Source organism: Dipodomys merriami, unplaced genomic scaffold (genome assembly GCF_024711535.1).
Source record: "Dipodomys merriami isolate MVZ:Mamm:240054 unplaced genomic scaffold, mDipMer1.0.p SCAF_283, whole genome shotgun sequence".
Taxonomy (NCBI): domain Eukaryota; kingdom Metazoa; phylum Chordata; class Mammalia; order Rodentia; family Heteromyidae; genus Dipodomys; species Dipodomys merriami.
The window spans coordinates 233,796-258,840 of NW_027204304.1; the positions used below are offsets into that span (position 1 = coordinate 233,796).

General features: G+C 38.8%; 1 non-coding gene across 1 annotated transcript; it reads left to right on the top strand.

Moving 5' to 3' along the window:
- Nucleotides 1-1,237: 1,237 nt before the first annotated feature.
- Nucleotides 1,238-1,344, top strand: LOC138838573 (U6 spliceosomal RNA). Its single transcript, XR_011375666.1, has one exon. It is a non-coding gene; the product is annotated as a U6 spliceosomal RNA (small nuclear RNA).
- The last annotated feature ends 23,701 nt before the right edge of the window (nt 1,345-25,045 follow it).

Here is a 25,045-nt window from a genome sequence, read left to right on the forward strand (position 1 = left end):
AGGGGTTTCAGTGGTAGAGTGCGTGCCTAGAATGAATGAGGCCCTGGGTTTGATTCCTCAGTACCACATCAGTACAAAAAGACAAAGGTGGTCCTGTGGCTCAAGTGGTAGCACTAGCCTTGAGCTAAAGAGCTAAGGGAAAGCACCCAGGCCCAAGATTTCAAGCCCCACGACCAACAAAAACTTTTGTGTCCTCAACTCTGTAAGACGGCTGCTTCAGCCTAGGGCTAAGATTTTAGCTGTGGACACTTAACACTCCTGGTTCAGACTCTACTTGAGAAAAAATTTAATGAGTATTTTGTTCTTAATTTTGCTCTTTGTAAATTCATATGCACCTATAAAACATGGTGTGGCCATCCCAGTAACATTCTCAAAGTACCTCCTAATGACGACTTACAAAAAGTTGTATTATATTACAACAAGGAAAACAATGCTACAATAAACAAAACCAATAATTAAATATTAATGATTAATAAAATGAAAAATGAAACAATTACCAGTGTTTCCAGTATTTGAAGTATACTACATATTAGGTTTTACTATTTTTTCATAATCCTGTACATTTAAAACTGCCTAAGATTATGATGTTCAATAAGAGTTTTATAGGCTATGAGTAGTCTTTAAAGTTTCCCACTAAGATTATTATTTATGGCTCATCTCATCTGTATATGGCTTATATCATCATTTGTTCCTCGCTAACCTATAATGTAAGGAAGCCCTAAAGTTTTAACAGAAACTGTGGAATTAACAAAGTCTTAACTCTTCACTCTGCTTCTTTACACAAAGAATTTGCAAATTATCATTAGTAAAATTTCTATAAACTCTGAAATGTACACACTTAGTAGTATATGCTGCTACAATAAATCTTAAATACTTTATGGAAAATTTTTATGACCTGTCATACAGTCTTAATTTTGGCATATATATAAGCAAATTCCCAAAATTAAAAATATTTAAAACATTAAAACTTTTAACAAACCTTAACACTTGCTTCAATGTTCATTATGAGAGGTGCCTTGTATAGAATAATTGAATTCCTCCTCTTACACATCTCTTGAACAACAAATATCTGGAATTATATTGTTTTTGACATGCCAATCTTGACTTTATTCATAAATGTGTGCTTATATAAGAAACACATGGTTTTAAAATTTCACAACAATTCTTTAGAACTTACTTTTTGTTGAATTGTTTAGTTTAAGAAAATCAATTACACTTTATATATAAAAAATGTTCTGTGCTCAATTCGGCAGCACATACACTAAAATTGAAATGATACAGAGAAGAGTACCATGGCCCCTGTGCAAAGATGACAAGCAAATTCATGAAGTGTTCCATATTTTTACAACAGACGATGGAGTGGATGTGGCCAGAAAGGAACCCTACTGCATTCGAACCATACTGCATTCTTGGGTGGGAGTGTAAACTTGTTCAGCTACTTCGGAAAGGAGTATGAAGGTTCCTCAAAAGATTCCACATAGCGCTCCCCTATGACCCAACAAATACTTCTTCTGGGCATTTACCCAAATGATCACAAACAAGACCATACTAAAACTACTAGCACTACTATATTTATTGCAGCATTATTTACCATAGCTAAAATATGGAACCAACATTGATGCCTCTCAGTACATGAATGGATCAAGAAAATGTTATAGAGAGATAAATAGATAGATAGATTGATTGATTGATTTCCATTGTGTGTGTGTGTGTGTGTGTGTGTGTGTGTGTGTGTGTGTGTGTGTGTGTGTGTGAGAATAGGAATTCTATACCTCCATCTGAAAGAATGACATTGCCCAATTTGTTAGGAAATGGAAAGGCTTGGAAAAAATTATATTAGTGAAGTAAGCCAAGTCCAAAGAAACATAGGTCCCATGGTTTCCCTTATTTGCAATAAATAATATATGTCTGAGATAAGCAGAAAAGGTCAAAAGCTATGGGCATATGACCATATAAGATGATGTTAAATGAAATGACCCCCAAAGTAAGTACACAAGTGGGTTTTTTTCTTGCTTGCTATTATTTCAAACGTATTTATAATGTACGATGTATTTTATTGTTTCTTTATATGTTCCTCGCCCACAGTATAACCTCTGTTTTCACTGTATTTGATTTTGGTGCACCTGAATCTTGTATATACACTTAGCTAATTGGGGAGGGGAAAGAAGAAACAAAATGGTTAACTAGGAATACTGGTCGACCCATTGTGACAATGAGATGCACAAGACACTATGTTGAAAGTTGAACTTTACAATTTAGGTGGGGTTGGGGGGGATGAAGGGGAGTGTACTTGTAGAGGTGTGAGGAAGGGATGGTGGGGGAAAAAACAAAGGAGGAGGTAACAATGCCTGAGAGGAAATGGACTCATTACCTTGCTCATGTAACTGAAACCCCTCTGTATGGTATTTTAACAATAAAATACATATAAAAATGTTCCGAGATGGAAAAGTTTATTTCCCCTATTATACCCATATAATATCATTAACTAAGAAATTAATGCAAAACACTGACGTGAATAAGTGTGTGAGTGTGTGTGTATGTGTGTGTGCCTGCATGTTGGCGTGCTCAGAGTTTGAACTTAGGGCTTTAAGGTCTTGCTAGGCCTTTCCCCTCTAGTTTGGTGAGCTAGTATATTAGCTACATCTCCATTCATGCTCTTTTCTAGTTCATTAAAATTTTTGAAAAATAATGTCATGATTTTTTGCTCTGATTGGTTTCCAAATGTTATCCACAGAACTCAGCCTTCTGAGTACATATCCTGAGTAGTCAGGATTACAAGGGTGACCAACCAGCACAAGGCTTTCAGAAACATATTAAATGTAGAAGAAAATTTACTTCATGAGTGTTTGTTTTATCATCTACATTTAAAGCATTTTGGAGTGATTATATGTGAATTTATTTCCTTTTTGGATTCTTAAAAGACAGTACGTGATGATATTTAAAAATTTTACTACTTTTTAAAAAGGAAACTGGAAATGTGGAACAGAAGAAATTTGGCTCTCTTTGGACCTCAATTTATAAGCTTATCTCTGTGCATGATAACCCAATGTCACCAACACAGTCTGTGTTGAAGACAAAATGTGGCAGAAAACAAACACCCTTGGCAACAATTGCTATGGTATTATTTCTTGGACAATATGTATATTGAATTGAGTGTGTAAGAGAATGGAGAGATTTTACCTACCTTTTTTGTATTGCTGAAAGACTTTTGGAAACTTTGACTGATTTCCTTCCTCATTGTGTGACTTTGGACCGTGCACTTAGTGCCTTTAATTAAAATTTTTCCCAACATTATAATGGTAATAACATTAGCATTACAGCAAATATTATCTTAAGAATTAAGAGGTATGACACTGGTGAAATAATTAAGTTTCTATGAATAAGCTTTGAGTTTGGTCAGCAATTTTTAATACTAAATATAATTCCATATGTATTACAGAAACCATTACATGTAGAGAGAAACCAGAACTAATGTTATCAATTGACTGTGATCTGCTTTCAAGGAAGCCAGGTGGATAACTTCTCATGCTGTAATTCAAACTGGTTATCTTGTCTTGATATTGTAAAAATATCAGGGACAGAATAATGAAGAAATGTTGTGCACTGAGCTGAAGCGCATATGAAAATGTGCAAAACTGATAAAACGTAAACTTATCTGAGCAGTATATTGTGTTTTACATCATTTAAGTTACATTGCAAAGATAGGGAGACCTAGAAGAATGAATTATCCTTTTGATACCCTATCATAGGGACTTAGAAGGATGAACTTACCTCATGCTTGAAGAGGCATCATCGGATGAGAGGAACAGTGTTTTTTTGTTTGCTTCCTTCCATTTATTATTCAGTTTGAAATCTGAACTACTTGAAACTGAAGGAAACCAAGAGAAATCAGACATGCAGGCTTTGGAAAGAGCAATAAACATAAAATAAAATAAATATAGCCTTGTAAAAGGTCAAACTAAATTGAGTTTTATAGTCTCAAGTGATCTAAGCAATATCATGATATTGAAAATTTTAAAATGTTAGGAGTTGCTTAATTTTTTCCTTTCTACTACCTTGAATTAATTATTGATTTTGTATAGAGAGCTTAAAGATGAGATTAACAAGTAACATGAATAAAAATGGACAAAAGTTCTGAATAGGCCTGTTTTCCAAAAAGCCCTGAAAATCACAGTGGGTTTACAAAGTTGTGTTTAATACCATTTCTATGCTGGCTTAGTGAACAGAAGTCATTAGAGAAATGCAATTCAAAATTACTATGATACTACTTCATAACTATTATAACTCTTACAAAAAACCCCAAAAGAACCAGGTGTGGTGGTAAAGGTTTGTAATGCCAAGCATTTAGGAGGTTGGACTAAGAGGAATTGAGTCTAAAGCCAGTCTGGGTTACTTCACCTATTAGAAACATGCACTTTCATAAAACTCAAAAGGTAATAATGTTGGTGAGAGTATGGAGAAAAGAAAATTCTATACACTCTTGGTCAAAATACAGGCTCGTATTCTAGTTGTAGAAATTAGTATGCATTTTCTAAAAAAATGCAAAGTTGAAATATCATCTGACTCACCAATCATGTGATTGTTTCTCTCTGGGTAACTCGTAAATATATTCGTAGTTCATTGTTATTCACATTATTCACAACAGCAGCCAAGATATACTTCAAAGTTAAGTGTTCAAATTCACACAATTAAAGCAACTCTGGTACATGCACAAATACATGTTCTGTTTCATCCTTAAAATAGCAAGATACTTCTCCCATTAGCCACAACTTACAATGACCAGAAAGATGTAATCTAAATGAACCAAAATTTTGTCTTCTGATCTTTGTAATACTACACACACGCAAACACACCAACCTCAAACATTAAGAGAGAATTTTTTTTTTAAGTAAAGCAAACTGGAATCACTAGGGCATTTAGATCACAATGTAGAAGATAGTAGATATGAAGGATAACCAAGTACAGAGTTGTAATGTACAAGATGAGGTTACAGGGGACTACAGTGGCCTTACAAAGGAATGAAGCTAAGTAAGTAGGAGTTGTTCTTCCGAATGAAGCTAAATAAATAGGAGTTGTTCTTCCGAGTAGGGTTTGCTCTTTAAAGTTGTTCTTCCTTCAGTAATGGATGAGATTAATGTAATTCTTTAAATATACCTGCCTGTTTGCAGAAATAATATCAAACAATATAGCAATAATGTTCTATGCTCAACATAGAACAAAATGTCAAATTAAAATACATGAGATTATTCTTGATATAAACTAATTATTACAAATAAGGGAAAACCTGAGACCTATGTTTCTTTAAGTCTGGCTTACTTCACTTAATATTTTTTCCAAGATCTTCCATTTCCTTACAAATGAGGTGGTATCATTCTTTCTGATGGAAGCATAGTATTCCACATGCATGTGTAAGTGTGTGTGTATGAGAGTGACATTTTCTTCATTCATCTACTGAGGTGCATCTGGGTTGATATCATATCTTAGCTATGGTAAATAATACTGTGATAAACACAATTGTGCTGGTAGCTTTAGTGTGGCCTTGTTTGTTGTCACGTGGGTAAATGCCCAGAAGTGGTATTAGTGGGTAATAGGGAAGCATTATTGTGTACATCAAGGATAATCTTAGTAGATGAGCAGAATAGCTCACTATCTACTTACATATGATTTTTTTTTTTTTTGGTCGGTCGTGGGGCCTGAACTCTGGGTCTGGGCACCGTCCCTGAGCTCTTCAGCTCAAGGTTAGCGTTCTACCACTTGAGACACAGTGCCACTTCCGGCCTTTTTCTGCTTATGTGGTGCTGAGGAATCGAACCCAGGGCCTCATGCATGCAAGGCAAGCATTCTTACCACTGAGCCACCTTCCCAGCCCTACATATGATCTTATAAGGTGATTCCAAGTGAAATGAACTCAAAGACATGTTTTTGTTGTTGTTCTTAATGTAGTATGTGATTTCTTTTTATCTTTTGTGTTTTCCCCACCAATGTTTATCCCCTGTAGTCACTGTATTTGATTTTGATACCCTGGTTATTGTAAATATGTTGATCTGAACTAGGAAAGGGAAAGGTGAATAAACAAAATAGTGAGACAAAGGACAAAGGGGGAACCTATGCAAACGAGATACTCATAATATTTTGGAAATAATCTTGGGGGATGTTAGGAAGGAAGAGGGAGTAACATGGGGGAAGTGGTAACAAGTTAGAAAAAAATGAATTCACTAACTTACTTATGTAAATCTAACCCCTCTGTACATTAACTTGATAATAAAATTTAAATAAAAATAAAATACATGAGAGCAGCAATACAGGAGATGAGAGTGGGGAAAATATTGTACTATACAGAGAAAAGTAGAACAGCTGTGGAGTACAGTGGTTTCACTGTAACATAGGAAGTGATAAACTAGCATACACCTTTTCACCCTCATGTCAGTCACTAAACAGGGAAAACAAAATGCAAACTCAGTAAAACAATAGAGATAAAATAGAAAAATAAACAATTAAGGTGAAGAGATGAATTGGACCAAGAATAACAAATGACACAGGAAGCAAATAAGCTGGTAAGTTTAAAAAATATTACCCATAATAGTATTTTTTACATCACAATTTGTTAGAACTATAATTCAAATCACAGTTTAATAATATATTATTTTAATAATGTTATTATTACTGATTTAATATTGAATGTTTAACATATAATTTTAATTTTAGTAGATATAGAAAAGAAGAAAGTGAAACTAATTTTAATAATATATTTCATGAATTGTAAAATTGAGAAGCATTAGAATTTAAACAATCATATCATTATTTCAATAATAAATCATCATTTCATTTTTGTGAATTAATTTAATTATTCAGTTTATTCTACACTTAGCACTCATCATAACATCAAATAATAAATTATTGCATATGACTCTTGGTATTAGGTGAAAAGGCTCAACACTGTGGTAAAATTCACACCACACATTCTCCAGGCAGTGTATGAGGGTATGACTCCTCTTGTCTAGCTTAAATTGTGGAAATTTGATTACTACATGCATGTTAAATTCCTGTCTAGGAGACATCCATAAAATTATATACATCCATAAAATTATATACAGTATTTCATATGATGCTTATAGAACATATTCATTAAATTTTTATTTTGTGCCAAATAAATATTTGTAGAGAGACTGAATTTCTGAGTACATGATGGTGTATGTGTGCCAGATAATACATATTGAGGCTTATTTTATATTTCTCACATTGTTTCAATAGTTGGATTTAATTTTCCATAAGGTGTTAAGTGTATTATATTGGATATATGAAAGTAATGAATGTTTATTACATTAATCCATTGTCACTTGTCTAATCCCAAGTATAAATTATCCATGTGTTTGAAGTAATGAAAAAAACAACAGATATAAGCAAGATAAATCTGTCTAATCCCAAGTACAAATTATCCATGTGTTTGAAATAATGAAAATAACAACAAATATAAGCAAGATAAATCAGACTCTAGATAAGTATTTCCTCCTTTATTTTGATAGTTGGACCTCTTTTACAATACAGTATATTCTTGGGAAAATGTGCTCCACGCTGACCACAACTGAAGAATATTATGATTTGATCTATCCTAAGAGAAAAAAGGAAGGTAATCCTTCCTTCCAAACTTCTGCTCCCAGAGATGTGACCTGTTTTATGGTAGTGACTTGAAAATGAACATTTTTCACAGTCAACTTTGAAAAGCCATCTTGATAGACCATTGTTAGAGAGGATTATTCATGGTTTTGCAAGGATGCCAGATTGGCTCATTTTGAAACAATGAAAACAGGAATTTCGTCAGCTGTTTTTGTTTCTTTAGGAGAAAAACCTATTGAGTATAGGCCAGGGAATCATTGGGACCCAGTGAAGCTACTACCTTGAATAGTAATCCTAGACCTCTAAAAAATATACTCCAGTAAGCACAGCCAGTCAGAGCTGCTATCACAGCCTACATGAAGTCAGGCAAATAACAGAAGATGAGAGCCATTTAACTGATAAAAACATATTTTTATGAGTCAGACTGAAATGAGACTCTAGAGAGAGGGTCAGAAATACTGATTAGAGAGATTAAATTTGTCACACAAAGATTGGAAAATAGAATTCCTTGTAGAACAAATAAATCATAGAAAGCCTGTGCATGTAAGAATAAGACAGCAGACCAAATTCCAGAAATGCACATTTTCTTAGAGGACAGCTTAATGAATTATCAATGGAAATCTTTGGATTCTTAAATATTTGACCACATGTGGGAGAAGGCCAATTACTGAAGAGAAAGAAAATGTCATCACTCTGTTAGGAGGTTCAATATCACGTTACGAAGTAATCAAGCACAGACTTGTAATAAAAAGAGAAAAAAATAATTTTTCCAAATGAGGGGCTCATTTGATTTTATTTAGTAGTTCTTAATTTATTTGCTAGCAATTCCCATACAATTGATCCAGTCCCACATCTGAGTTGATATTTACTGAAGTATTCCCACATGAAGGAAAAGAGAAAATTTACAAATGTATGATGAAATGAATTGAGGGTGACGTGTTCTAATACTGATATCTGACCTTTAGACACAGGAGAAGAGGTGGATTCACTTTTTATATAAAAATCCCCCATTTCTTAGCCTGGTGCCAGACGCTCACAGCTGTAATCCTAGCTACTCCGGAAGCTGAGATCTGAGGACTGCTGTTCAAAGACAGCTGGGGCACCTGAGACTGTTATCTCATTGAACCACCAGAAAACCAGAAGTGGCACTGTGGCTCAAGAGGTGGAGAACTGACCTTCAGTTGAAGAGCTTAGGAACAGGTCCCACTCCCATAGTTAAAGACCAACAACAACAACAAAAAATCCCCCTTCTCTTGGACTGCCTACATCTTTTCCTAACATTCAACAAAAAGCCCTTTTATCACCTGCTACATTTAAGTCCGAAACTAACTACTGCCAATACAATGATGTGGTATCTGATGTGAAAAGGTTCATATTTGCGGAAACAAATACCAACAGGGTTAACATTTTTCCCATTCCTTGAACTCTTTCTCTGGGCCCTGAACATGGTTATGTGGTAGCTTTAATGTGAGCTTGTTTGTTATTTATTGGATTACTGCCCAGGAGGGGAATTAATGAGTCATAGGGGAGATTTATGTTTAGTCTTTTGAGTACTCTCCATACTGCATTACAGAGTGATTGAAAAAGTTTAATTTGGAAGGGAGTTCCGGGAAGATGGCAGAGGAGAAGCTGGAGGCTAAACAAGCTCTCTTATACAAAGCAGTTTTAGTGTTCCAGTGAACAGTCCTAAGCCAGAGAATCACACCAAGTGTGCCATCACAGGACAGAGAGGGAAAATCCAGGCAAGGAGATAGATCTAAACACTTGCCAGCAGATGCTACTGTGGCTGCAGTGGTGGTGAAAATGGCCATAGCTGCCATACCTGCAACACAGAGAGTCCAGGACAAAGGAGTCAGATGCGGCAGGCGAGCAGATTCTACTCAATATCAGCAAGAAGCAACAAGGAGCAAACATTTCATCCTGCAGTTCACAGACCAGAGACAACACAGGAACCAAGACTCCACGTGGGTAGAAGCCTTAAATCCTCACTCCTTCTCAGGGAGCAGAGGAGGAAAGGCCACCCCCCCCCCACTACCAGAGATCTCCATCTTTGATACTGACACAGGCCAGGCTGAGCTGCTAGCTCCAACTCAGGTCTTGGAAGAAAACTAGCGTCATTTAGCAGGTCACAAGAACCTAAACTGACCGGCCAGACTCAGCTCCACCCAGGGAAAAGTCACCCAGCTCTGGATGCCAATTCCAGGAGTGGCTTTCTTCACTTGGTAAACAGAGCCAGAGGCTGCCCCTCCCTTTAGGAGCCTTGACAATCAATTGAAATTCAGTAAACAGGAACCCTGAGAATGGCTCCAGGCTGGGCTTTGTGAGTCTCTCACTAACCCCTCAGGGAAAAGCTACTGATGGCTGAAAGGCCTCAACACCACCCAGAATTTAGAATCATCACAGCATCTCCAAACTTGAGGAAAGAGACATCTCCCTCTTTTGTGATACTCAAAGCAGATCTCCCTCCCATTGAACTAGCCTGGGAGGAGGATCACAAAATCTGGGTAAAGCAGAGCATTTTTCTGCCTACTCAAACTGACTTAAGAAACCAACCAAGCCACAGGAAAATCAAACACCACAAGCAGACCAGAGACTACAACAAGTGGCTGGTTATGGACACAAGGGAGATAAAGGATCTTCACACCCCTCCAATAAAATTAAAGAACTTTTTTTTCTTTTTTGGGGGTACATTTTAATAAAAATTTTTTTTCTAAAATTTTTTTAATTCTTAATTTTTACCTTTTTAAAAAATTGTTTTCTAGGGCTGGGAAGGTGGCTCAGTGGTAGAGCGCTTGCCTTGCATGCATGAGGCCCTGGGTTCGATTCCCCAGCACCACATAAGCAAAAAGAAAAAAAGCCAGAAGTGGCGCTGTGGCTCAAGTGGTAGAGCGCTAGCCTTGAGCTGAAGAGCTGAGGGACAGCGCCCAGACCCACAGTTCAGGCCCCACAACTGGACCAAAAAAAATTGTTTTCTAGTAACATTTTTTCTTCCTCTTATAATTTTTATTTGGGGAGTATATGTGTGTGTGCGTTTTTTTTCTTTCTTTTTAAAAGTTTATTTTTTTTGTTGTTTTTTGTTTAGCTCTCCTGAATATTTGATCTTTTTTTCTTTCTTCCTCAATGTTTTCACCTTTTCTTCTCTTCATTCTTCTTTGTGTGACTTAATTGCTGTTCTGCACATCCTCAGATATACTCATAGTCAATTATTAGACCTTATCCCCCATTGTGTACACACTTAATCCAGAAATTTAATACTCAATTCAAAACCTCTTAGACTTAAATTCCTTAATAGCACTATGACTCTTTATACCTGTATAATAATTTCAGTATTTTTATTTTTAATTTTTCATGTTTCCATTATTTCCCTCCCCTTCGCTCATTGTATCCACTTCTTCTCTGTGTATTTTGTTTTAATTCTGCATAATTTTTAAGCACTACAATTTTTATTTTTTAATTTTTGCTTTTCTATTTTTTCTTGCCTCTTTTTTCTCTTTGTCTTTCTTCTTTTTTTCTCTCTCTCTGCTTTCATCCTATCCAAACTATTTCCCACTTTGAGATTAGGACTTAGTTAAGTAAACTCTCCCTGTGCCTTCCTACATCTTTTTATTCCTATTTTTACCCACATCTCTCCTCAACATAATAATTTCTCGTATGCCAAATATTTCTTTGGGGTTTGTAGCCCATTAATATATAATTGTTTGATGTTGAATACATATATCTGATGAACTAGATTGTATCTGCAGACTTTGGACTGTGCAAGTACAGACTTTGATTGATGCGTGCCTTAAGATAGTGTTCTAGCACAAAACTGGTGTTACTTTCATCCTAAATGAGCAGAGTGAGCTGGAAAAACACATAAAAAAATGGAAAGTCCGCGTATCTCAACTCCAAGTCATGATAATCAGGGGACAGAACAGATAATGAATAATCCAGAGGAGAGTTCCCAGAGAGCTCTACAAACACTGCTGGCAACAATGGTAAATGAAAAGATTGAAAACATACAAAGGATTCTGTATGAGCGTGATAGGGAGAGAGAGGAGGCAAACCAAAGGTTAATGCGGGAATATCATGAGCCTGAGGAAGCTAATCAAAAACCGATACAGAAATTGAATGACCAGCTGGAGACCACTCCAAAAGAAAGGCAGGAATGGCATGAGCACGTTGAGAACACTGAAAGAGAAATACAACAATGGCGTGAATGTGAGGAAGCTAAGCAAAGAATAATACAGGAATTGAGAGAACAGGACGAGAATACACAAAGATCACTAAAGGCATTCAGGAATCCATTAACAAAGAGCTGAAGGAAGTCATGGAGACCACAAAGGGAATGCTGAATGGCACCCAACAGAAGGAATGGGAGTCCAACGAAATCATAACCAATCAACTAAATTATTTGAGAATAAACACTGAACACCAAATTAAGGGAGTAAAAAAGCTCATACAAGTCTAGAACAAAGCTTCAACAAAGAATTTGAAGGCATCAAAACTGAACAATTGGGGAAATGAGATAAAAAAACAAATAGAAAGTCTTTACCGCAGGTTAGACCATGCAGAAGATAGAACCTCGGGGATTGAAGACAGCCTAGATATTGTGGAGAAAGAACATACAACAATCCAAGACAAGTCCAAGAAATATGATAGATCTATTCAAGACTTGGAAGACACCACAGAAGACCTAATCTGAGGATAATGGGTGTAGACGAGCACCTAGAAATAGGAGTTAATGATCTAGGAAATTTGTTTAACAGGGACCTAGTAGAGAACTTCCCAAACATGCAAAAAATAGGCCTATTCAGATATAAGAAGCTTTTAGAACACCAAATAGACGAAACCAGAATAGGACATCCCACCATCACATTATAATCCAAACAGGATCAATTCAGACCAAGGAAAAGATCCTTAAAGCTGTCAAGGAGAAAAGACCAATCATCTATACAGGGAAATCCATTAGAATCACCTCTGATTTCTCAGCAGCGACTATCAAAGCAATGAGAGACTGGAATGATGTATGCCATGTCCTAAAGACAAAAACTGTCAACCAAGAATACTGTACCCAGCTAAACTCTCCTTCATAACTGAAGGCCAAATAAAATCCTTTCATAGCAAAGAAAAATTGAAACAGTATATCTCCAACAAACCATCCCTACAAAATATTCTTAAAGATGTCCTACACATAGAAACCAACAAGACCACAATAAAGGCCAAGAAACTGCCCCCAAACTGAGAATCCAAGAACTATAGCAAGAACCCAGTACCTCTAGCCCCCATGAAGGTGGATTAAATGGCAGGATCTCCCAAATACTTCTCAGTCCTATCTCTCAATATTAACTGACTTTATCCAAGTAAGCGACATATACTGTCTAGTTGGATTAGAAATCAAGATCCTTCTATCTGCTGCCTTCAGGAGTCACATCTTGCCCGTAAAAACAAACACATTTTCAATGTTAAAGGTTGGAACAAAATCTACCAAGCAAACGGCCCCCAGAAACAAGCGGGAGTTGCAATCCTAATATCAGATAAAATAGACTTCAAATTAAAACTCGTGAGAAGAGATATTGAAGGTCGCTACATACTAATTAAGGGATCTCTCTTTCAGGAGGATATTACAATTCTAAATATCTACTCGCCAAACAATGGAGCAACCAAATTTATCCAAGAAACACTACTTTCCCTCAAATCTAATATAACTACAAAGACATTAATTGTTGGGGATTTTAACACACCACTCTCCCCACTAGATAGATCAACTCGGCAAAACTCAACAGAGAAACTACAGATCTAAACAGCTGCAAAGATCAACTAGATTTAACAGATATCTACCGAACATTTCACCCAGCAGCATCAGAATACACGTTATTCTCAGCAGCACATGGAACATTGTCTAAAATAGACCACATTTAAGCCACAGAGCAAACTTGTCCAAATTCAGAAACATTGAAGTTATATCTTGCATTCTCCCTGACCACAAGGGAATAAAATTAGAACTCAACACCAAAAGCCACCAAAGAAAGTCTCCTATCACATGGAGGCTGAACAACACACTGCTGAATCATGAGTTGGTCATGGAAGAGATTAGATAGGAAATTCAAATGTTCATGCTATTCAAAAAAATGAGCACACAAATTACGAGCTCCTCTGGGATATAGTAAAGGCAGTACTCAGAGGCAAGTTTATAACTCTGAGTTCCTACATCAACAAATTCGAGACAACTGAAACCAACAATTTAATGAGACATCTGAACCTCCTTGAAAAAGAGCAGCAAGATAAACCCCAATCCAGTAGACGGGAAGAAATAATTAAAATTAAATCAGAATTAAATTAATTAGAATCCAAAAAAACTATAGAAAGAATCAACAAAACAAAGAGTTGGTTCTTCGAAAAAATTAACAAAATTGACAGACGCTTAGCAAACCTTATGAGAAAAAGAAGAGAACACACCCAAATAAATAAACTCAGAGATGAGAATGGGAAACATCACCACGGAAACAACCGAGATTCAAAATATTATGAGGGAATACTTCTCAAAATTTTATGCTAATAAGTTTGAGAACTTGACAGAAATGGACCTTTTCCTAGCAAATATTGACATGCCAAAACTAAACCAAGATGAGTTAAACCAGATTAACAGGCCGATATCAAGCTTTGAAATAGAAACAGCCATTACAGTCCTCCCAGCTAAGAAAAGTCCTGGACCAGATGGTTTTACCGCGGAATTCTACAAGGCCATCAAAGAAGAGCTCACACCAATACTCCTCCAACTCTTCAATGAAATTGAAAGAGGAAGTTCACTACCGAACACATTCTATGAAGCCTTCATAACCCTCATCCCAAAACCAGGCAGGGACTCATCAAAGAAAGAGAACTATAGACCCATTTTTTTGATGAACATTGATGCAAAACTTTTCAACAAAATTTTGGCCAACCGACTTCAACAATTCATCCAAAATATCATACACCATGATCAAACAGGATTCATTTCAGGGATGCAAAGCTGGTTCAATATACCCAAATCAATTAATATTATTCATCACATCAACAGAAGCAAGAATAAGAACCACATGGTTATCTCAATAGATGCAGAAAAAGCATTCGACAAGATCCAACACTCCTTTATGATGAAGGTTTTGGAAAAATTAGGAATCCATGGAACATTCCTCAATACAATAAAGGCTGTCTAGGACAAACCTACAGCCAGCATTATACTTAATGGTGAAAAACTTAAGCCATTTCCTCTGAACCCAGGAACAAGGCAAGGATGTCCACTCTCACCTCTTCTCTTCAATCTAGTATTAGAATGCCTAGCTACAGCAATAAGACAAGATGCAGACATAAAGGGGATCCAAATAGGGAAAGAAGAAATAAAACTCTCCCTCTTTGCAGATGACATGATTTGTATCTAAAGAATCCCATAGACTCCACGCCCAAATTACTGAAGCTGATTCAAAACTTTGGCAAACTAGCAGGGTATAAAATTAACCCCCCAAAATCAATGGCCTTTCTGTATGCCAACGATGAGAAAAGTGTGGCTGAAATTAGGAAAGCAACTCCATTTGTAATAGCCCCCCCAAAAATAAAATACCTAAGAATTAACCTAACCAAACAAGTGAAGGACATTTATGATGAAAACTTTAAAATCTTGAGAAAGGAAATCAACCCAGAACTTAAAAAATTGCAAACCTCCCATGCTCCTGGATTGGAAAGATTAACATCGTGAAAATGGCAATACTTCCCAAGGCTATCTACAAATTCAACGTGATACCTATCAAAATTCCAACCTCATTATTCAAGGAAATAGAAGAGGCAATCCAAAAATTCATATGGAACAAAAAAGGACTCCGAATAGCAAAAACGCTCCTCATTGGAAAGAACACTGCTGGAGAAATATCAATACCAAATTTCAAACTCTACTATAAAGCCATAGTAATCAAAACAGCTTGGTATTGGCATAAGAACACACATCAGTACCAATGGAAAAAAATTGAAAACCCAGAAATGAACCTACAGACCTATAGCCATCTAATCTTCGATAAGGGAGCTAAAACAATAGAGTGGAACAAAGACAGCCTATTCAGTAAATGGTGCTGGCAAAATTGGTTAACTACTTGTAGAAAACAAAATGTCATGTCAAAAGCAGCTTTACAATGTTGGTGTGGGGGTGGGGGAGGAGGGTATAATTGGGTGGGGGGAGGGGGGAGGCTGGGAAGGGAGGTGAAGGGTAAACAAAGGAGGAGGCTGCAATGCTTGGTAAGAAATGTATGCATTATCCTCCCCATGTAATTGTAGCCCCTCTGTACAGTATGTTCTCAAATAAAATAAAATTAAATTAAAAAAAAAAACCTAAAGCTAGATCCTTATATAACGCCCTGCACCATAATCAACTCCAAATGGATCAAAGACCTCCAAGGCAAAGCAGACACTCTGAAAACATTACAGGATGGAATAGGAGAAAACCTAGGTCTCCTTGGCTCAGTCCGAAAATTTCTGAATAGAGACCCAGAAACACAACAAATCAAAGAAAGGTTGGACAAATGGGATTGCATAAAGTTGCAGAGCTTCTGCCTGGCAAAGGACATAGCTAGCACGATCAATAGAAAGCCCACCGATTGGGAGAACATCTTTACTAGCCATATAACTGACAAGGGTCTCATATCTAAAATATAATTGGAACTCAAAATATTAAATCCCCCAACAACAAATCCTCAAAGAAACAACTGCCAAATAAACAAGTGGGTGAAAGACTTAAAGAGAAACTTCTATGAAGAAGAAAGAAGGATGGCCAATTGACACATGAAGAAATGCTCAACCTCCCTAGCCATAAAAGAAATGCAAATCAAAATAACCTTGAGATACCACCTCACTCCAGTTAGAATGGCAAAAATCAACAACTCTAACAACCACAGATGCTGGAGGGGATTTGGACAGAAGGGAAACTTACTTCATTGTTGGTGGGAATGTAAATTTGTTCAACCACTTTGGAAAGCAGTATGGAGGTTCCTCAAAAGACTCCACATAGAACTCCCCTATGACCCAGCAATCCCACTTTTGGGCATTTACCCAAATGTTTACAAACAAGACCACACTAAAGCTACCAGCACAACTATGTTTATTGCAGCATTATTTACCATAGCTAAGATCTGGAACCAACCAAGATGCCCCTCAGTAGATGAATGGATCAAGAAAATGTGGTATATATACACAATGGAATTCTATGCCTCCATAAGAAAGAATGACATTGCCCCATTTGTTAGGAAATGGAAAGACTTGGAAAAAATTATATTAAGCGAAATAAGACAGGCTCAAAGAAACACAGGCCCCATCGTTTATCTTATTTGCAATATCTAGTATATGTATGAGTCAAGCGAAAAAGGTCAGATAATGTGATGTTAGGAAAATAAACCCTTAGATATTTATTTTAATGTTTTTTTCTTTCATGCATGTGTTTCTAACGCATTTATAATATTATTTCTTTGTTGCTTTGTATGTCCCACCCCAACAATATAACCCCTGCTTTCACTATATTTGATGTCAGTATAACTTGTGGAGGAGATGGGGAAATACAATTCGTTTAAGGATACAGGTGGACCTGTTGCAACAATGAGAAATACAAGTTGTCATCTCGAAAAGGAGCTTTACCATGTTGATGTGAGGTGGGGGTTGGGAGGATTGGGACTGGAGGGGGGGGAGGGGGGAGGCTGGGAAGGGATGTGAAGGATAAACAAAGGAGGAGGCGGCAATGCTTGGTAAGAAATGTACGCATTATCCTGCCCATGTAATTGTATCCCCTCTGTACAGAATGTTCACAAATAAAATAAAATAAATTAAAAAAAAAAGAAAATGAGCTTTACAACGTTGGTGTGGGTGGGGAGAGGGGGGAGGTATGGGTGGGGGCGGTGGGAGGGGAGGCTGGGAAGGGATGTGAAGGGTAAACAAAGGAAGAGTCTGCAATACTTGATAAGAAATGTACGCATTATCCTGCCCATGTAATAGTAACCCCTCTGTAAGGTATTTTAACAATAAAATGTGATTTATTCAAAAGTACTATAAAAATTCATAAAAGGATTTGTGATCAGAAGTGATAGGTAAGAAAAGTAACTGTAACTATATATGTAAATTGAGCTTTCAATATAGGATGACAAGTTTTCAATAAATGAGCCTATAGGATATGATTTTTTTTTTTTTTGTCGGTCGTGGGGCTTGAACTCTGGGCTTGGGAGCAGTCCCTCAGCTCTTCAGCTCAAGGCGAGCGCTCTACCACTTGAGCTACAGCGCCACTTCCGGTTTTCTGGTGGTTTATTGGAGATAGTAGTCTCACGGTCTCTCCTGCCTGGGCTGGCTTTGAACCGCAATCCTCAGATCTCAGCCTCCTGAGTAGCTAGGATTACTGGCGTGAGCCACCAGCTCCTGGCTAGGATATGATTTTTGTATCTCTAACGCACATCCAGTATTCTACATTTTCCCACATTGTCTTGTTTTCTTACCTCTATTCCTGATCAATATTCTACTTTCATGATGTCAATTGCTACTAAAATAACAAGTTGGATTTTTTGGTTTCTAGATCCAATAAATTTTAGTAATTTGGAATAGTATCATAAATTCATAGAGTTTGACTTGAATGTCAAGTTTGAGGATACTGTATTCAGAGTACTGTGAATTCGCCTGAGGCAGCCAGGAACATATTCTGAATACACAAACCCCCCGGGACCCCCAGCTAAACAGGCCATAGCCAAGAGAGGAGATGGGGCAGCTCCCATCCTCAACCTTCTTTCTCTGGCACCTGCTATAGCATATGTTCAGCTCAACTTGGTGGAAGGGAGGACTGGCAGATGGTATAGAACCTGGGAAGAGGTGGTGGGACCAATTTATCTCAAAATAGGGCTGTCCTGGAATGGCTGCCTCAGGGGTCAGAGTTGAAAATGGAAAAGCAAGGAATGAAGAACAGGGGTCCCACTTACCTCATGATGTCCTCTGAGGATGGCTCCAACAGCTGGGCCCACACTTAGCAGGAAGGTCATGTGGTATAGCTGAAGATCACTCAGGCTTCCCCAGCTGCTGTGGCAGGCATAAAACCTGTTGAAAGAAGGAGGCAAGGGCTGCACCTCAAGCCCCATAAATGCCAGTGAACATAGAGAAAACAAGTAATCCTGAAGCTCTACAACCCTTGCTGGGAGGGTAGGCAGGGCAAACTCCATTCTTCATTCATTAGGAATCTAGGGCATTGAATGACCAATTCCTTAAAATACCTATATTGCTTATATTGTAATGCAAATCTCAGTAATATTAATATGAATATATCTCTGAGTCTGCAACCACCACAACTGGGTTCAGACCAGTTTGGCACCACTTATGTGTGTTGTGTGTGGACACACACACACACACACACACACACACACACACACACACACACACACACACACATTCCCTCTCCTGAACATGTTCTCATAGGAGGGGTTGAACCAGGAAGTGGACAGGGAGGAGAAGAGAGAGTGGGACACTGGGGACTAAGGTGAATGGGGTTGAAGGTGGTCAGGGAAAGGGGATCAGCTGGGAGGAGTTACGCCCCACTTACCTAAATTCATGGCTGTCCAGGATGGCTCCTCGAGATGGGCCCACACTCACGAGGAAAGTGGAGGTCCCCCATGTTGACATTGAAGAGTCAGCAATATTAGCTCCAGTACCAGCAGATGCAGTGGAACTGAACAACAAGCATGTTACAAAGTGGAATGGTAGACAGGAAAGACTCTGAACCCCTGCTTTCTTTCTCCAATGATTATTTTGCCTTGGTTCAGTCCAATTGCATCATCTTCATATGTGCATGCCATGCACATCCTCTCACTCAGCAGGGGAAGGAATGGGGGAAGGATGGGAATGGGTGGCAGAGGAAGCAAGGGATGGAGGATGGAGTGAGGAAAGCAAAGGTTAAGGAAGCAACTGGAGTGAGGAAGCATGGTTTGGGGTGGGCAGGGGAAACAATTGATTGTGGGAAGGGGAAATATGGGGTGTGGGTGGGGATAGCAGAGGTTTAGTGAGGAAGAAGGACACAGGTGGACAACTTGGCAATAGAAAGGAGGAGAAGAAGACAGGTTCAGCCCACTTAATATTTAAGAGCCATGTCCCAGGGATGGCTCCTGTTGAGGAACAGAGGAGAGAATGGAGAAAAGGGTAATGGAGGGGAGTGAGAGGTGGCACTCACTTACATTGACTCTGGGTCTTTGCTGATTGCTCCAGCAGTTGATTCCACAGTGACCTTGAAAGTGGAGATCAGCTGGCTGGTGAAGCCAAAGAGGGCCTGGGGAACCACGTCCCTCTAACAGATGCAGCACCAGTTGGGAGAGGTGGCATCTTCCTCAGCTCCAACTGCTGGAGGCGCAGCAGTTGCTTCATAGCAACCGTGACTACTGGGGGCTAACCAGAAGGGTTGGGGTTGAACTATAAGCTCCTATCTTCCTTCTATGGAGGAGCTACTTCCTCTCACCTATGAATTTTCCTACACTGAGAGGGGTGGAGCCAGGTTTAGGGTGAGGTTTAGACCAACAGGTGTGGGGAGGAGGAGACTGGTGGGAGTGGGGAACCATTACATTGGAACTGGGTCCTCTAGGGTTGTCTCTGGCAGCTGGGTCCACACATCCCTAACCCAATGAAAGTTCGAGGGTCACTACAGGGCCAGGGAATGGGGTATGGGTGTCCCGTGTGATGAGGAGCAAGGGATTGTGGTGGGCCAGGTGTTGGTGGGAAAGGGGAGCCTGGCAGGGGATATTGGGTTCCAGGAAGAGGAGATGGCCCACTTCAGTTGAAAATGGCCTGAGATGGGAGGCTCCCACAGGGAAGCATAGAAGAAACTGGAAAGAGAGGGGTTTAGGAGAGAGGGGTTTAGGAGAGGGGGCTCCTTTACCTCAAATCAGGGTCATCATGGGATATTGTCTGTAGCTGGGCCCACACTGAGTAGAAAGATGGAGATCTAGGTGTTGAAGCTGAAGATCCCTCAGGAAGATGCAACACCGGTTGAGGAGATGGAGGCAAGATCTTCATATCCAGTCCTGCAACTGCCAGCAAACTCAGGTAAACCAGAGAGCCCTGAGGCTGTCCAGGCCTTAGCCAGGCAGGGAGGATGGGCAGATTATGACCTGGGACTTCCTTCTCTGTGGCAGCCATAGTTCATGTTCAGAATATTGTGGCACCTGTCATTGGGTACTGAGTGCTGGGAATGTGCACATTCCCCATCCTAAGCATATGTTCCCAAGGGAGGGGCTGGACCAGGCAGTTAGGGGAAAGCAGTGAGGCCAGAAGGGGTGGTGGCTGGAAGGGGTGGGGCCAGGAAGGTGGGAGTGGAGGTAAAAGTTGTGGCAGTGAGAAGGGTGGATCAGGAGACTGGATGCGGCCCTGAGTGGATATCTGGCTTCAATAAGTTGTCTGGTCCACAAAGGGGGAGTAGGGCTCATAGAATGGTGGTGGGTTGGGGGAAACATGGGGTGACCATGGGCCAGAGGATGGAGGCGGGAGGTGGGATGATGGGGAGAGGTATGAGACAGGAACCTAGCAGAATGGAAAGAGGAGCAAGAAGAGGGGTTGGGCCCCCTAAACTGGAAACAGGACTGTCCAGTATGGCTCTCTCCATGTGCTGTGTGCTATGCTCATCTCTGCTATGTCATGGGTAATCCCAGTCGGTTAGAGTTACCATTTCCCACAACCTGACTACAGGAAAGGAACTCCATCTAACTATTCACCTGGCAGTGGCAAAACACTCTGGCACTGGAGAAGAGGTTTATTGTGAAGATGGGTGGTTAGAATGGGCCGCATCTAGGGTAACAGATTCATATCACGGTTATCCATGAGGTATAGATAATATATAAATGCACTCAAACAATAGTTCCTTCTTTTTTCCTCATTTTTCCCTTCCTTTTCTTTCTTCTTTCAGTACTGGGGCTTGAACACAGCTTCTAAGTGCTACAAACATTCCCTGTCCAAGGGCCTATTGTTCTTCACCTCCTAGACCATCTTCTTGGTCCCTGTCCGCCCAGGTGCAGGTATCATGGCCAGATGCCTCCTTTCAAGACAAGTGGGATCCCACCAAAAGGGAAGGGGACCTTTGGTTCCTCCCCTGGAAGAACCAAAAGGAGGATTAAGGGTTTTGTGCTTGTGTATGTGCATTCACACGAATATTTCCTTCCATCAGTGGGACACTTTTAATACTCTGTCTCTTACTGAACGTCATCAATAAATCATCTGAAAATGGAAGTGCAGGAGCAGGAAAGGAAAAACAAACAAACAACAAAGCAAAAAACTTATCCCACAACCACTGGATACATACAAAGATGACTGAATGAAGGCAAGTAAGACTCAACCTAACAATATTTTACCAAATCTATTGTGTTTGAATGGTGAGAGCTCCATAGAAGGAGATGCCAATGCGACCAGGCAGTGTACATTTGGATATGTTCAAGGATGCTGTCATTAATATTTAATCATTTGCTTATTCATCCAGGAAGGGGAGATCAGTTACTATGGTATTTTGATTGTGTTCCATCCAATTACCATGTTATAAAAATAGCAAGCTTCCAAAATAAAAATTAAGGCTCCTCTACCCAGCACGTTATATTTAGGTCACTTCCAAGCCATAATCATCATAAATATATAAAAAAAGAATGAAAGGAAGGGAGGTAAAGTATTAGCATCCTTTTCTTTTTTTTGGGTCCGGTCGTGGGACCTGAACTCTGGGCCTGGGCACTGTCCCTCAGCTCTTCAGCTCAGGGCTAGCACTCTACCACTTCAGCTACAGCGCCACTTCCGGCTTTTTTTCTTTTTGCTTATGTGGTGCTGAGGAATCGAACCCAGGGCCTCTTGCATGCAAGGCAAGCACTCTACCACTGAGCCACCTTATGTATTAGCTGGGACCAACACATGGTTCAGTTTGAACTTTTTATCTTCTGTAGTATTACTTTCTTCCTACTTTTGGATCTTAGTTGTGTGCATTTGAGAACTATGTGCATATTTCTATATACATTCTGGCTGAAGATATATGTCCATCAACTGAGGTGTTAGCTTGCAAAGGATCGTTTTAACTGGTACAGCAACTGTATGTCAATGTAATTCCTCCTGTTTCCCATATGCATCTCTCCAAGTTCTACACAACATGTCACTGACCATTTTACCTATGTGGCTGGTGGCATTACCAATCTTCCTTTTCCCAAATCTCGCTTCCCCTCCCTCAATATCCTGCAGCAAACCACAGCCTTTATGGTTTTGTTTCTTCAGTTTTGATTGCCTGAAGTTTTATTGGTCTAGTTCTAACACATTTGGTAGCTATGGCAGGTGGAGGGGGTGGCCTTTCTTCTTCTACTTTTTCCTGACAGATACCAGGGGAGTCTGTCCTTGTTTCAGGAGTTTTACTTGAATTACTTTCCACTTTCTGGGCTTTTCCTCCTATCTGATTTTTCTTCTTCTTTTGTATTAATGAAGATTGAACCCCGGATATTTCATTAGCTAGGCAAGTACACTCACTGACCTATAACCCAGCCCCAGAACATCTTTTTGAATTCTCCCTATATCTGAGTGTAGGATGGAAAGAAATGTTTATTCCAGTATATTGGAATGTTTCAGATTTTTAGGTTTTGATTAATATAGTTAGATACAATTATAGTCTAGAAACAAATATATTGGTAGAACATGATAAAAGGGATTGTCTTACAGCATAACCTTGGAAACTTAGTGGTTAGGTCTTCAACATGAATTCATCAGGGCCATGAGTTCAACGCAATTGAGTTGCTGTGGTCTGAAGCCTCCCTTCAGGTTCCACCTTTTGCATCTCGCATGCTACATCCCATATTAACAATATCCACCATGTTAAGTCTGACTGCTTAGATTTGTTGAAAGGCTGTAAGTGAATGTCAGTGTCATCTTAGATGACTTTATCGAGTGATGTGAAGAACTTCACAACAACAGAGATCAGTGTTCAGTTACAGTGATGATTTAAGACAAATTTTCATAACTTGACCACAAAACCTCCTTTTTTGGCCACACACTTTAACTTGAACCAGAATGAGGCTATGGCAAAAATGATCTTCTAATAGAGTTTCTAAATGCAACCACAAAGAACTTTTGCTTAAGTAAGAATGAAATATGCCAGCCAATATATTCCCAGAATTTTTATCTGTGTTTTGACCATGTTAAAAAAGTTTTTGTTTTGTGCTTGGTTTTTTTGGTCTGGGCTTGAACTCTGGACCTAGGTGCTGTCCTCAGCAATTCAGCTGAAGCCTGGTGCACTACCACTTGAGTCACAGTGCTACTTCTGGATTTCAGGTGGTTAATTGCAGATAAGAGTCTCATGGACTTTCCTGCATGGGTTCGTTTTGGACCAGAATGTTTATATCTCAGCCTCATCAGTAGCTATGATTATAGGCGTGACCCACTGGTGCTAGGCAACTATGTACAATTTCTAACCATGATTGAAAATGTTGGGGAAAACTACAGAATACTTGTAAGCAGCAGTAGTTACTTGGGTATAAATATATGTAATGTACCAAATATTTTTCCAAAATTGAAGTCCTTGTTAATCAAAAAAATAACAAAATTCATTTGTATCTCTTATATAACCAAGTTTACCTTACAAAACAAAACTATATAAATAATTAATACCTTAATATTAATGGGAACAATCATAAATACAGATAGAGTGAGAGAGAGAATGAGAGAGAGATGAGAGAGACTGAAAAGGAGAGGGAGAGAGAGAGAGAGAGAGAGAGAGAGAGAGAGAGAGAGAGAGAGAGAGAGAGAGAGAGAGAGAGAGAGAGAGAGAGAGAGAGAGAGAGAGAGAGAGAGAGAGAGAGAGAGAGAGAGAGAGAGAGAGAGAGAGAGATTTACAGGTTGGAATTCTTTAATTCCCAATTACATATTGTACTGAAAGGGAAATTACACTGAAATCGAAAATTAGACCATTCTGCAAGGATTTAAAAATAAACAGTTCTTACACATTACTTGTTTGTTATCTTGATGTGTTTGTGACTAGTGAGGTCATTTGGTTTGCATTAGGATGAAAACCACATTATCTGGTTCTTAAAATCCCAGGGAAAATTACAAGTGTGCAGTTGAAGGAGGTATATGTATATTGTGATCAACCTTTATTTGCTTAGTTTTCAAACACTATGACATGTTCCCAAATAATAATGGATTCTGCAAATATAAAATAAAGTGTTAATTTCTTTCTTTTTTAAAAATGTATTCCTTATAGCCACATAAGACGTATTAAGTGAAATGAACCTCAAGATAGGGACACGGGTGTGTGTGTGTGTGTGTGTGTGTGTGTGTGTGTGATTTTTTTTGCTATTGTTTCTAATGTATTTATAATGTACCATGTGATTATTGTTTTGCTTCTTTGTATGTACTTCCCCTATGGTATAACCCCTATTTTCACTATTTGATGTCAGTGACCTGCATCTTG